Consider the following 11,650-nt stretch of genomic DNA (forward strand, 5'->3'; position numbering starts at 1 on the left):
TATATATAAATCTCAATTAAAAAAGCCAAACAAGTAAGTAACTGATTTATTTCACAGATTAATATTGTAGGGTCCCCGCGACTCTCTGCTGAACAACTGTCTAGTCTGTAGACTTCCCAGTAATGTGGCTATAACATTTTTTTACTTTAAAATCTTTTCTTTGTCAACTTAATCTGGAACATACCGTTAAGAATCCCTCAACCATCACAATATTACTGATCAGGCTAAAGATATCCTGTCATGGAGGGCCAGTTTTGGTTCTTCATATCAGATGGGGCAAAATACAAATTGATTGATTGAAAAACATTTATTTCCACCTAACAGCAGTTGTTCGACTTACATATGAAATTCCCATGAACACAATAAACGTGTAGGTGTAATGACAAAAACTAAACGTTTACGTGAATATTTTTTGCAAAGTGCTGTACGTTTTTCTTTTCTTTTTTTTTCTGATGCTTAGAGTGAATGCAATGACCAACTACATGATGTACAGGCTTTTTCACCTGTCTAATTTGTGTTCTTAAAAAAATCTACATGAACAACCCTGGACATTTAGGAAACAACATAGCTGTAAAGTACGAAATGTTATTAGTGATTGTGTTATTTCATTACCCTTTGGGATTAATAAAGTATTTTTGAATTTGGGTGTTGAAGTTGCTTCCTGGTTTGACGTCCACTCTGACGTCATAGCCATGGTTCCATTGTGGTGCCTGGTGGTGACCAGTTTGGTTCTGCGGTGATCCGAAAGTCCAGGAAACAGGAAAAGGCGAGCAACCAAACTTCTTTTGTGTGGTTGTGGAGTTTATGTTCTATCTGGAAAGTCAATTTTTGGTGGAAACCTTTGCTGTAGACATTTTTGTTTTTATATTTTACGATAGATGCATTTGGACACTACTGGAGAAAAGCGTCATCTAGTGGCGTCTTTATGCAAGTTGATACTTTATTCATTAAACGTTAACATTTCTACTTTCTACATTATGTATAGCAATTTAATGTATTTTTGATTGTTTATATAATACATTTGGGGGATGTGTGGAATTGATTTAAGTAGTAGCGCAAATTATGCCAGCCGCCAGTGGCGCTGCAGGTCCTTCCACAACATTAACAGCTGGTAAAAGCTCATGGGGACGGAGCGGAGCTCAAGATGGAGAGCGAGCAAGCGTGCTGCCAAACATCAGAACAGGTCCAGGTCCTGTCTGAGGGCGGAAAGAGGCAGAGACACCGAGGCGGGGAAAACCAGATCCGCGGACGGCCGAGAGGGGGAGCCCGAGAGGCTCGGCAGAGCAGCTGTCCAGCCAGTTGGTGCTGAGGCTGATCTCACGCCGAACAGGGCGGATGCTGCCAGAGTAGATTCACCAGCACCACCGGGTTGCCGCTCTGCCACAGGCACACCCCGCTTCCATCTCCGCGCCGACCAACAAATCCTGCCCAACAAATCCTCTCCTCTGAGGAGAAAACAGGAAAGCGGGCAGCGGGACACGAGAGGCGGCGCCGCCGGGGGCTGCGGAGCGGGCCTCGACTCGGGCTGGCGGAGAGAAGGATGCTTTCAGGCTGAGCCGATTCACTTTCACCCGCACAGGAGACTGAAAAGGAGAAGCGTGAAGATGCAGACCAAAACGGAGGGCGCTGCTGGGGTGGAGGCCGCGCAGGGAGAGCCGGATCCGGCTGCGGGGGAGACGGAGGAGGCGTCCGTGACACAGCAGGACCAGGCCCTGGAAGAGGAGATAGAGAGGCTGCTGGAGGAAAATGATGATCTCAAGGTTTACACTTAATCACTGGATGATTCTTTGTTAACAGTTATAAAATATGAAGAAAAAAAAAACAGAGTAAAATAGTATGTATTGTGGCGTTGTTATTGAAAGATGGGCAATCAATCATTTAGCCTGTTGATTATTCTTCGGAGGAGAAGGCTAAGCGCTACAGTCCATACGGAGGGGAAAACGTGTTATTCATTAGCTTGTACTGATATTGATTCACCTGGATCAATAATGTTTTGTCTTTAGAATGAACTAATCGGATAGCCACAATCCAGGACTTAATATATTAAATATAGTAAAAGATGTTGGAAAAATCTTTACATCTGTTAAAGAAATTACAAACTGGGAGTTTAAATTATTTGGCTCTAAAACATTTTATTTTCACTACAGTGTTTTGTGTGTGTGTGTGTGTGTGTGTGTGTGTGTGTGTGTGTGTGTGTGTGTGTGTGTGTGTGTGTGTGTGTGTGTGTGTGTGTGTGTGTGTGTGTGTGTGTGTGTGTGTGTGTGTGTGTGTTTTGTGGTTTAAAGCACCACAAAAACGTCATGCATAAGAAAAAAAACTATAAACTATGAATCAAAGTGGAAGCATATTGGTGCCAAATTTCTGGTGAGTAAAGAGCATATCACAACAAATTCAGGAAAATCTATAAACTTTAAATAAAAATGCTTAATAAATACATTCTACTAATAGTATTATTAATAGTACTAACAGTCAGGGATAAAAAAAAGAAGAAATTAAAGTATAGTTGCAAATAAAAGTTCATGAATGAAAAAGAAAGAGATCGTTTAAAAGGTTATTTAAAGTAAGCTTTCCAGTGAGCGAAGCATGCTCTTCCATTTTAATGACCCATCTGCTCATCTGTGTGATTCTTGCCAGTGTGAGATCGAGGAGATGAGGGCCGAGATGGACGAGATGCGAGACACCTTCTATGAGGAAGACACATGCCAGCTGCAGGAAATGAGGCGTGAGTTAGAGCGGGCCAATAAAAACTGCCGGATCCTGCAGTATCGACTGCGCAAGGCCGAGAGGAAGAGGCTGCGCTACGCCCAGACGGGAGAGATTGATGAAGAGCTGCTGAGGAGCCTAGAGCAGGACCTGAAGGTGGAAGCCGACGATCAAAACCCATCAATCCTCCTCTGACGCTGTCGTGGCAAAGCATTTGTCGGAGTTACTAGTCCTGCTGCTAATTCTGTTGCAGGTGGCGAAGGACGTGTCGGTGCGGCTGCACCACGAGCTGGAGAAGGTGGAGGAGAAACGGACAAAGACAGAAGACGAGAATGAAAAACTGAGACAGAAGCTCATAGAGGTGGAGGTGACCAAACAGGCTCTACAGAATGAACTAGACAAAACCAAAGAGGTGAGGACATGGATGGCAGCAAAGACTAAATGCAGACTGAGCTTAAGCTATCTCGTAAAGAAAATTGAGCAAAAAAAAAAAATTGATGTCTCCACATCTGGAAAGCCGGTATAGAGGCATACCTCTAAAGGACTGGCAGCTGTAAATGCTTCAAAATGTGGTTCAATGGCTTTTATGATTTTTTTATTTGAAAACATTTATTTGTAAACTACTTTGAGTTGGCACTGTACCTCTTCGTATGCTGTCGGAACAAAAGCATGAAGGCCTAAACTGTCCTTTGTCCCGTCTCTCTCTTAGTCTCAGAAGCGAAGGGGAAGCAAAGACGTCCAGAAGGCTGACAAGAAGCCAACACAGACTCCGACTGAGGTCAGAAGCTCTCATTAACAGCTGGAATTCTATTCATGTCAAAGTATCTCCATGTTTTGAACCAATCATTTCTCTACGCTCAACTCTGTCATTGGTTATGTAGACAGGAGCGCTCAAGCAATTGCAGAGACTTAGTGAAAGTTAAACATCTTCCTGACCCAATCTCTTGGCTGACGAGCTGCGGCTCAGAATCTTCACTTTAATCTTAAGTCTTTGAGTCTTTGCGGATTTTTGCAGAGACTGATTTTCTTTTTTCGTCTCTCAGGAGGAGAACAACGACCTGAAGTGCCAGCTAGCTTTCATCAAAGAGGAAGCCGTGCTTATGAGGAAGAAGGCGGCCAAGATCGACAAGGAAAAGGACCGCCTGGAGCAAGAGCTGCAGAAGTATCGCTCCTTCTACGGAGAACTGGACAGTACCCATCCAAAAGGGGAGGCTGGGGGTCCACCCACCACCCGCGAGTCAGAGCTGAAGCTGCGGCTTCGGTTGGTGGAGGAGGAGGCCAACATCCTGGGGAGGAAGATAGTAGAGTTGGAGGTAAGACCAGACAATGCAGTGAGAAGCTTTTTTGAGGGGAAATTTCTGGAATCTTTTCAAGTTGGTCTCCGTCTTTCCAACCAGGTTGAGAACCGAGGTCTGAGAGCTGAGCTGGATGACCTCCGCGGTGAGGGGGAGGGTGCCGGGAGCTCTGGGCGCGAAGCGACGGGTGGGTCGGGCGTGGGACGAGGTCTGGGCGACGATCTGACCGAGCTCCGACAGCAGCTGCAGCTGGTGGAGGACGAGGCCGAGCTCCTGAGGAGAAACCTGGCTGATGTTGAGGAGCAGAACAAGAGGGTAACAGCAGAGCTGAACAAATTGCGCTTCAAGGCCGGGACCCATGAGGGAGGAGCCAGGCACGGTGGAGGGGGTTCAGGAGGTGCAACGCCCGATGGAGCCAAATCAGAAAATCTGCAAGAGGAGCTGAAAGCTGCAAGACTGCAGATCAATGATCTCAGTGGCAAGGTCTGAAATTTTAATATCTATGTTTTCTGTACTAATAATAAGATAATAACTTTTAACATTTTACATTTATTAAGTCACATTACAACCACAAACTATAGAGTAGGGTAATGAGATGTTGTGTGATTGGCCAACATGCAAAGTTGAAGGAAGCAAAACTAGAACATTTCTGAAGAAATTTAAACGGGACCTGCCAAAGTGTGCCCGTCGGTTGAAACATAGCCTTCTGATGCTAAAAATTAGCATCAATGCTAAAGTAAGGTACAATGTACTCAATAACATGTGGAGCGTCACAAGTATGTTGAGTAACATGGACTTACTGCATTCACTGTATTAAAAATAGTGTATAAGCGAGAATTAGCCAAAATGCTAATGTTAGCCTAAATGCTGCTAGTGGCATGTAGGACATCACTAACGTGTTGTCTTACATTGACTTCCTCCATTTCTTCTGCTGTTATGAAATACTATTTATCTTATACTACGTAGCAAGAATTGTGCTGGTGGTGAATTTGGCAGGAAAGTGAAAATGTGTTTTTTCTTTTTTTGTCATTGGTGGTACATGTATTATAAAACAGACATTCAACACTAAACTAAAAATCTGAGTTGTACTTCGTGGCAGTGTGTTACCAGAAAAAAACGCTATTCTCTGAACACCAAATTTATAACAAGTGATATTATTGTAAATAACACATAAGCTCTTTTGAAACACTACTTATCTTATACTACCTAACAAGGATTGTGCAGTTGCTGAATTTTGGAGAACAGTGAAAATGTATTTTTTTGTGTCATTGGTGATAAATGACAAATGAAACTCATAAAAACTTGATGCTCCTAAACTGACAATAACTTTGGACTGTCAAAATAAGAGCATCACACCCTACAAAATAAAAGCCTTCATATTTTTCACATCAGGTAAGTCCTGTTTTGTTTAAAGAAACAGACTGCGTACGCATTTAGCAGGCGTTATAAGCAGGACAGAGTGCTATTGTACTTTCATGCATCACTGTGAGTTTGCTTTGGCACAGCTCAGGATGGCTTCACCTTCTTTTATACTTAAGGTCAACAATTTATTACCACCGATTGACTGAAATAACAGAAAGACAGAAAAGCCCACAAATATATTATTTATTCACTTACTTGCAATTGGGACCTCTTTTTGCCCCACAACAATCAGGCTCTGTCTCCTAGCGCTGCCTTCATTTCAACATATGATAACTATTAAAAATACATTCTTGAAATTCTGTCATGACTTTTGGTTTAAGAGTGTCTCCTCAAGATTATAATTTGCCCCCACCAACACACCCTCTGGAAACCTTCTGGAGGACAGCCTTTGTTAAGTGTGATGTAGTGTGTGTGTGTGTGTGTGTGTTGCCTTGTCTACTCAGGGCTCTTTAGAGTGGGTTGGGTTGCCATGCAGTGTCAGTGACAGATTTGCTCTACAAACATATCTGGCTGTGTTATTTTCTATAAGATCTACACCAAACACAAATCAGCACTAATTGTTAAGAAAATAACTCAGGATAATTTGGTAATTTCCTACATAAAGTTGGATAAAAATGAATCCTAACTGATTTCATGATCTGTGTAATTTTGTTTGCGAAAGGCATAATCAACCACAACAAGTTCCCGTCTCACTGCTGCCCCTCCCTTCTCCTTCAGGTAATGCAGCTTCAGTATGAGAACCGTGTTCTCCTCTCTAACATGCAACGCTACGACCTGGCCTCCCATCTCTCCCTGCGGCCCAGCCCACGAGACAGCGATGCAGAAAGCGACGCGGGCGGGGCGGCGAGCGGCCGTCGCGAGAGCGACGAGGACTCCACCTCGTCCCGCTTGCTCCCTCCTCATCGCAAACGGGAGGGCCCCGTGGGCGGGGAAAGCGACTCGGACGAGGTGAGAAACAACAACGGCAGCAGCCGATGCATGACGCCTACAAGGGGTCTCTACACCCCGCCGGGTCCGGAGGGCTCCGCCTCCTCTGCCTTGGCTCGCTTCCTCCCCGGCAGCCGCTGTAACCTCCGCGACAGGCAACAGTTGATTGACATCCGCGTGGAAGCGGAGAGGCTGGTGCGCACCATCGACAGGCTCATCGCCGACACGGCCACCATCATCTCCGAGGCGAGGGTGTACGTTTCGAATGGAGATTTGATGTTCGGGAGGGCGGGGGAGGAGGGCGGAGAGGACGACGGGAGCAGGATCAGGGAACATGAACTACTTTATCGCATTAACGCCCAGATGAAGGCCTTCCGAAAAGAACTGCAAGCTTTCATTGACAGACTGGAGGTGCCGAGGCTCGAGGACAGAGAGGCAGAGGAGCCGCTGTCGGTGAGAGTTAAGGTCTTTCAGCTTCATGACGGCTATTCAGAAGTCCTAAAGAGAGTACTGACTTTTCTTCTCTTTTCTCACCTGTTATGTTTTTCCTCAGATGTTCCAACCAATCATTTTGCTCATCCTTATACTCGTCTTATTCTCATCCCTCTCTTATGCCACTATCTTTAAACTAGTCTTCCTGTTTACTCTGTTCTTTGTTCTGTGATATAAGCCATCCTATGTTCAAATCATCCCTGTTTGTGTTTGCTATGTTGATTTAATTTTTCTTCCACCCCTCCGCTCCCCTTCAAAAAAAAAAACCCTCCTCATTTGTTGCCATGGTAATCTAAAGCACAGAAAAAGCCCAGCACCCGCCCTTTCCGCTCATTTACTGGCTTCATCTACTGGAGTCTCTTATATCATAACAGATCACTATCAGTGTCCTTCACTACAGAAGGTGAGTGCTTATGTGTTTTTTTTTTATTTTCTAATGAATTCATCCTGGGACATTCATAGTTGTCATGGTTACTGTCTGACTGGCACGTGCCTTAAGGAATGATTGGGATTTCTTCTGCTTTTGTTGATTTTTTTACACTTAAATCTTAATATCTGACAAATGTAAGCTGGTTTGTAAACACAAAAGTAATTTCCAATTATATTATTTAGCACCTGTGAACTAACTAGCACTATAAATTATTAGTTTTAAGATGTAATTGCCTTTTAAAATGCAGTTAGTTTGAATAGTTTTATTCATTTAGTATCACCTTAGAAAGCTGCATTTTGTGGTTACTGAAGATATCTTTGTCTAATTATAATCTTCCGAAACAAAAGACGTGACTTGACATGATTAAAAATCTGTTTTTTATCTTTAACATGCTGTGAATGCAAAATTCTCTTTATTTTCCAGAAACCTTGTCCTAACATCCTGCCGTCGTTTCCTGAAGGTAAAGTAACGACAAAGTGTGTCTGTTCTTTCGCCAAGGCAAATGATGATTTATCATATTAGAGAACAGGTGGGGTGAGGATCCAAGGGCGTTTACACTAGTGGGACGACTGATAGTTGAAACGTGGGCTGTTTTTGTTAGGCGATGCTAAAGTTGCCAACAGAACTCTGATTTGGTGCTGCGGTTGTCAGTGATGTTGTAGTCTTCATAAATACATGCAAAGTACTCATACGCTGACATTTTCCACATGTTGTCAAAACAAAGCTCATGACAATATGTGAAGCTTAAAGACAATTATACATGTTTTTGTTGTTGTTTTTTAAATAAAAATTTGAAAACTGTGTGCATTTTGTAATTAGCCCCATTTGGTCTCATTTAGTTGATGAGCATCTGTGAAGTCTTTGCACAAATTCTCACTTGGATCCTAACCATTCTAGCACATATTTGGGTTGACCTAAACCGTCACATTGTAGCTTTGGGTGTATTTTTAGAGTCATTGGCCAGGATGGTTTTGGTATTAATTGTCCTCAATATGTAGAATTTGGCATTTAAACTTTACTTGGGGAATAAAGTTGAATTTTGGTCAGAACGTCTTATAGTAAACTTCTTTTTTCATTTAAGGGCACTATGTTAAATGTTGGTGATTATTAATACAAAATCTGCAACATAAAATCCGTTAAAATTATTTGAAATTTGTTGTTGCAGCTTGACAAATGTTAAAGGGGTATATATATATATATAAATATATATATACTTTTATTTTTAATTTGGAAGGCACTGAAGCTACAGGTAAAAGTTGTGATTTTTTTTGTATCTAAAACAAAAAAACATGTGATGTTTCATTTTTATTTTCCTATATGCTCTAGGAACTAATTAAGCCTAAGTGCTAAAGAACAACAAATCACATCTGAAGTTTGAAGAATTCAAAGGATGACCTTAAAATATGCCAACCATGCCACGCATCCACCCGACAGTCTCCTTTCCGTGACTGTGTTCAATAAAGATATTATTGACTGTGACACATTATTACTCACTGTGTCACCCACACCCATTTGGCTTCCTTTGGAAAAATGATTTGCAGCACGGTCAGGTCACAAGACGAAATCTGCCCAGGTCTCCTATAAGTGGAGTAGCAACAGAGGAGCCCATTGGCCGAGACAGCAGTGGCAGCTGAAATAGCTATGTAAACACTTTCCCTCTCTCTGTGTGCCCTGGTAATTATAGCCGGGATGCTGGTGACGACAGTCGTCCCAATGAGACTTCGAATGCTGGAATAAATTTGACATTATGACATTTGATCCCGACTCCGATTGGCGCACGCTGGGCTGGCGGTATAAAGCCCGGGGACCCCAGCTGGAACAGAAAATGTTTACCCTTTAGCTCAAAGCTTGGGTCTTAACTCTGAGGAAGGGGACCCTTTAAATCGAGTGTTGCTGCGCCTTACGTAACAGAGCGGGGCATAAGAGAAGGGCAGCGACACGGAGAGAGGGGACTTTACAGCTCTGCAACGTGGGGAGTGAAAGTGCTGGAGAGGACAGGGATCAGAGCGGAGGGAATATTTACTGCAAGTCAGGGAGCGTTTCTGTGTAGAGTTAAGGTAAGAGCTGCTGGGTTCATTGAGACTAAAAGGCAGGTGTCTTCACTTCTGGAGATGTTAAACATGTACTTTATAACTATTATAGTCTGAACTTGGAAAAAAGAGGAAAGAAACAGGATTTTAACCAGTTTCACATATTTATGCTAGGTTATAAGCCATGTACTTGATTTTTTTTAATAAACTTCCCTGGTCCAGGCATAGATTGCCTCTGTCCACAGGACATTGAGTCACCTTACTATGCATAGTTACAGGATTATTAATATCTCCACTCTTACATCACAGGTGGGACGGAAATGGCTGGTACATTCAGGCACTTTCCACAGGGATGCTTGTCATTCTGAATTATGGCAACAACAACGAAAACCCTTCCCTCCTAATTTCTTTTATACTGCTAAGATAAAAAAAACAAACTTTTCAGATATTGGTGGTTTTAATTAGGAAGCTTAAAGTCGAATATTCTAGAAAATGTATAGGAAGATATTTGAATGTCTAACTTTGAAACCCAGAATCGACCTTTAACATCTCGGTCATGTCCCGAGCATCTCGTTGCGTAGTCGGAGTGTTCTGATTCCTGAATGAAGTGAGCGTTGAAAAGGGAGGCTGGAGGTCAAATACTTGATAAAGATCCGTCTTGTAACACTTGTCCGCACACGTGCTGCAGTGGTACAGTGGATTTGAAGGAGAATGCCGAATCTGTGGGGCTGTGAATATTTGTCCTCTGAGTGTTGAAACAGAATAAATAGTCAAACTGTTGAAACAAAGTCTCGATCTTCCTTAAATACTACTGTTAAAAATAAACACGCGACCTAGATTTTTTTGCTTTATCTTGTAGACAAATCTAATTTTCTTTCATGCGTTTGTCCTTTTTAGTGATTTCAGGTCATCAGTCCCATCGGTTACCTAACTGCCACCCCAGCTGCGACCTCTTAACGGAAGAGAGCGAAGCAGAAGAAGGAGGGGCGGAAGCAGCTATTCAACAGAGCCTCAGGGTTATCGAACGGCCTGCGTCATGGCAGCCATCGATCTGGAGCTGGGGCTGGAATGCGGCGGCCGGGGATGGGGGCAGGAGAGGCCCGACACTGCCGACAACTTTGACTCCGAGATGCAGGAGTGGGAGGATCAGCTGCAGGACATCCAGAGGAAAATAGAAGAGGTAAGAATTGATGGGAAACACATCCAGTGTCAGAGTGGAAAATCAGTTTACACATAATCCAAATGGGCTCCTGGTAATCTCAATTGGCATGTTGCGATTTACTTAAAAAAAAAAAAAAAAAAAAATGCAGACTGAGAATATAAAATACTAGTGTCACAGGTAGATTTTGGCCAATATGAGATTCTTGTGGTATGATAACCCTGAGTAAAACCAGAACATCATTGTGATAGTACTTCCACAAAAATAATCTATCTGTATTTATTGACCAATTATGACAGTTAAATGATGCTATCTGTAATTTGTATTCACTGTTATTTGGATTTTGAACATAGTTAAGCAAAAATGTGGAATAAACAAAAGTAAGCAAAGATTGTCAGGAGCTTTTTGGACCAAAAATCGAACTTTTACGCGCGTTAATTAATCAAGCGGTGTAACCTTGATAAGAAAGGTAGGTGGCGCTTGTTTGGTTCCAGTACCATGACTGTCTGTTTATTTTAGTTCACAAAATGTTTCTGAACAACCGATGTTTTTGTTTTTCTTCTTTGTTTGGAAATAAAAGGAAGCGTTCTCCTTTCAAACAGCTGACTGGCAGTGTGCAGCACTAAGTGGGGGAGGGGCAGCATTGAGACTCATTGCCTCTTTCAGGCAGTGAAAATTCTGACCATAACAAAATTTTCTCTGGTATTTCATTAAAATGACCATACTGTAAAAACGGAAAAAAGATAACCTGCCTTCATAAACACAGCAATCTTTATGCTATTTACATCAACCTTCTCAGCCCCCTGAACTCACCTGCACGAAAACAGATCTGAAATTTTACAGGAAGACAATAAACAAGCGTAGCTTAATATTACCCCTCTGTACTAGAGGTACTTCCCGATTGTCTCCCCAGGGAGCGGTAATTGGTGCAAAGTGTGTGTACGCGCCGCATTAAACAGTTGGCAGCGCACAGACTGACTCGACCCCGTGACCTCGTTGGAGCAGCAGTACAGACAAATGTTAACAAGCTAATTAAACTGGGTTGTGCTGACAGACCTGGGGGACACATTCAGCCTCTCTGTCACTTATACACATAGCCTGAAAGTGGATCCTGAGGGAGGTATCAGACAGATGCTTCTTCAAAGTGGAAAAGCACATGTTGATTACAAATATAGGTTGGGCAGATTTTGCA

The 11,650-nt window shown here is 42.7% G+C and overlaps 1 pseudogene; it reads left to right on the top strand.

Moving 5' to 3' along the window:
* Positions 1 to 705: 705 nt before the first annotated feature.
* On the top strand, positions 706 to 10,339 carry LOC103457722 (protein SOGA3-like; annotated as a pseudogene).
* Positions 10,340 to 11,650: the final 1,311 nt, after the last annotated feature.

The sequence above is a fragment of the Poecilia reticulata genome, linkage group LG21 (genome assembly GCF_000633615.1).
Source record: "Poecilia reticulata strain Guanapo linkage group LG21, Guppy_female_1.0+MT, whole genome shotgun sequence".
Taxonomy (NCBI): domain Eukaryota; kingdom Metazoa; phylum Chordata; class Actinopteri; order Cyprinodontiformes; family Poeciliidae; genus Poecilia; species Poecilia reticulata.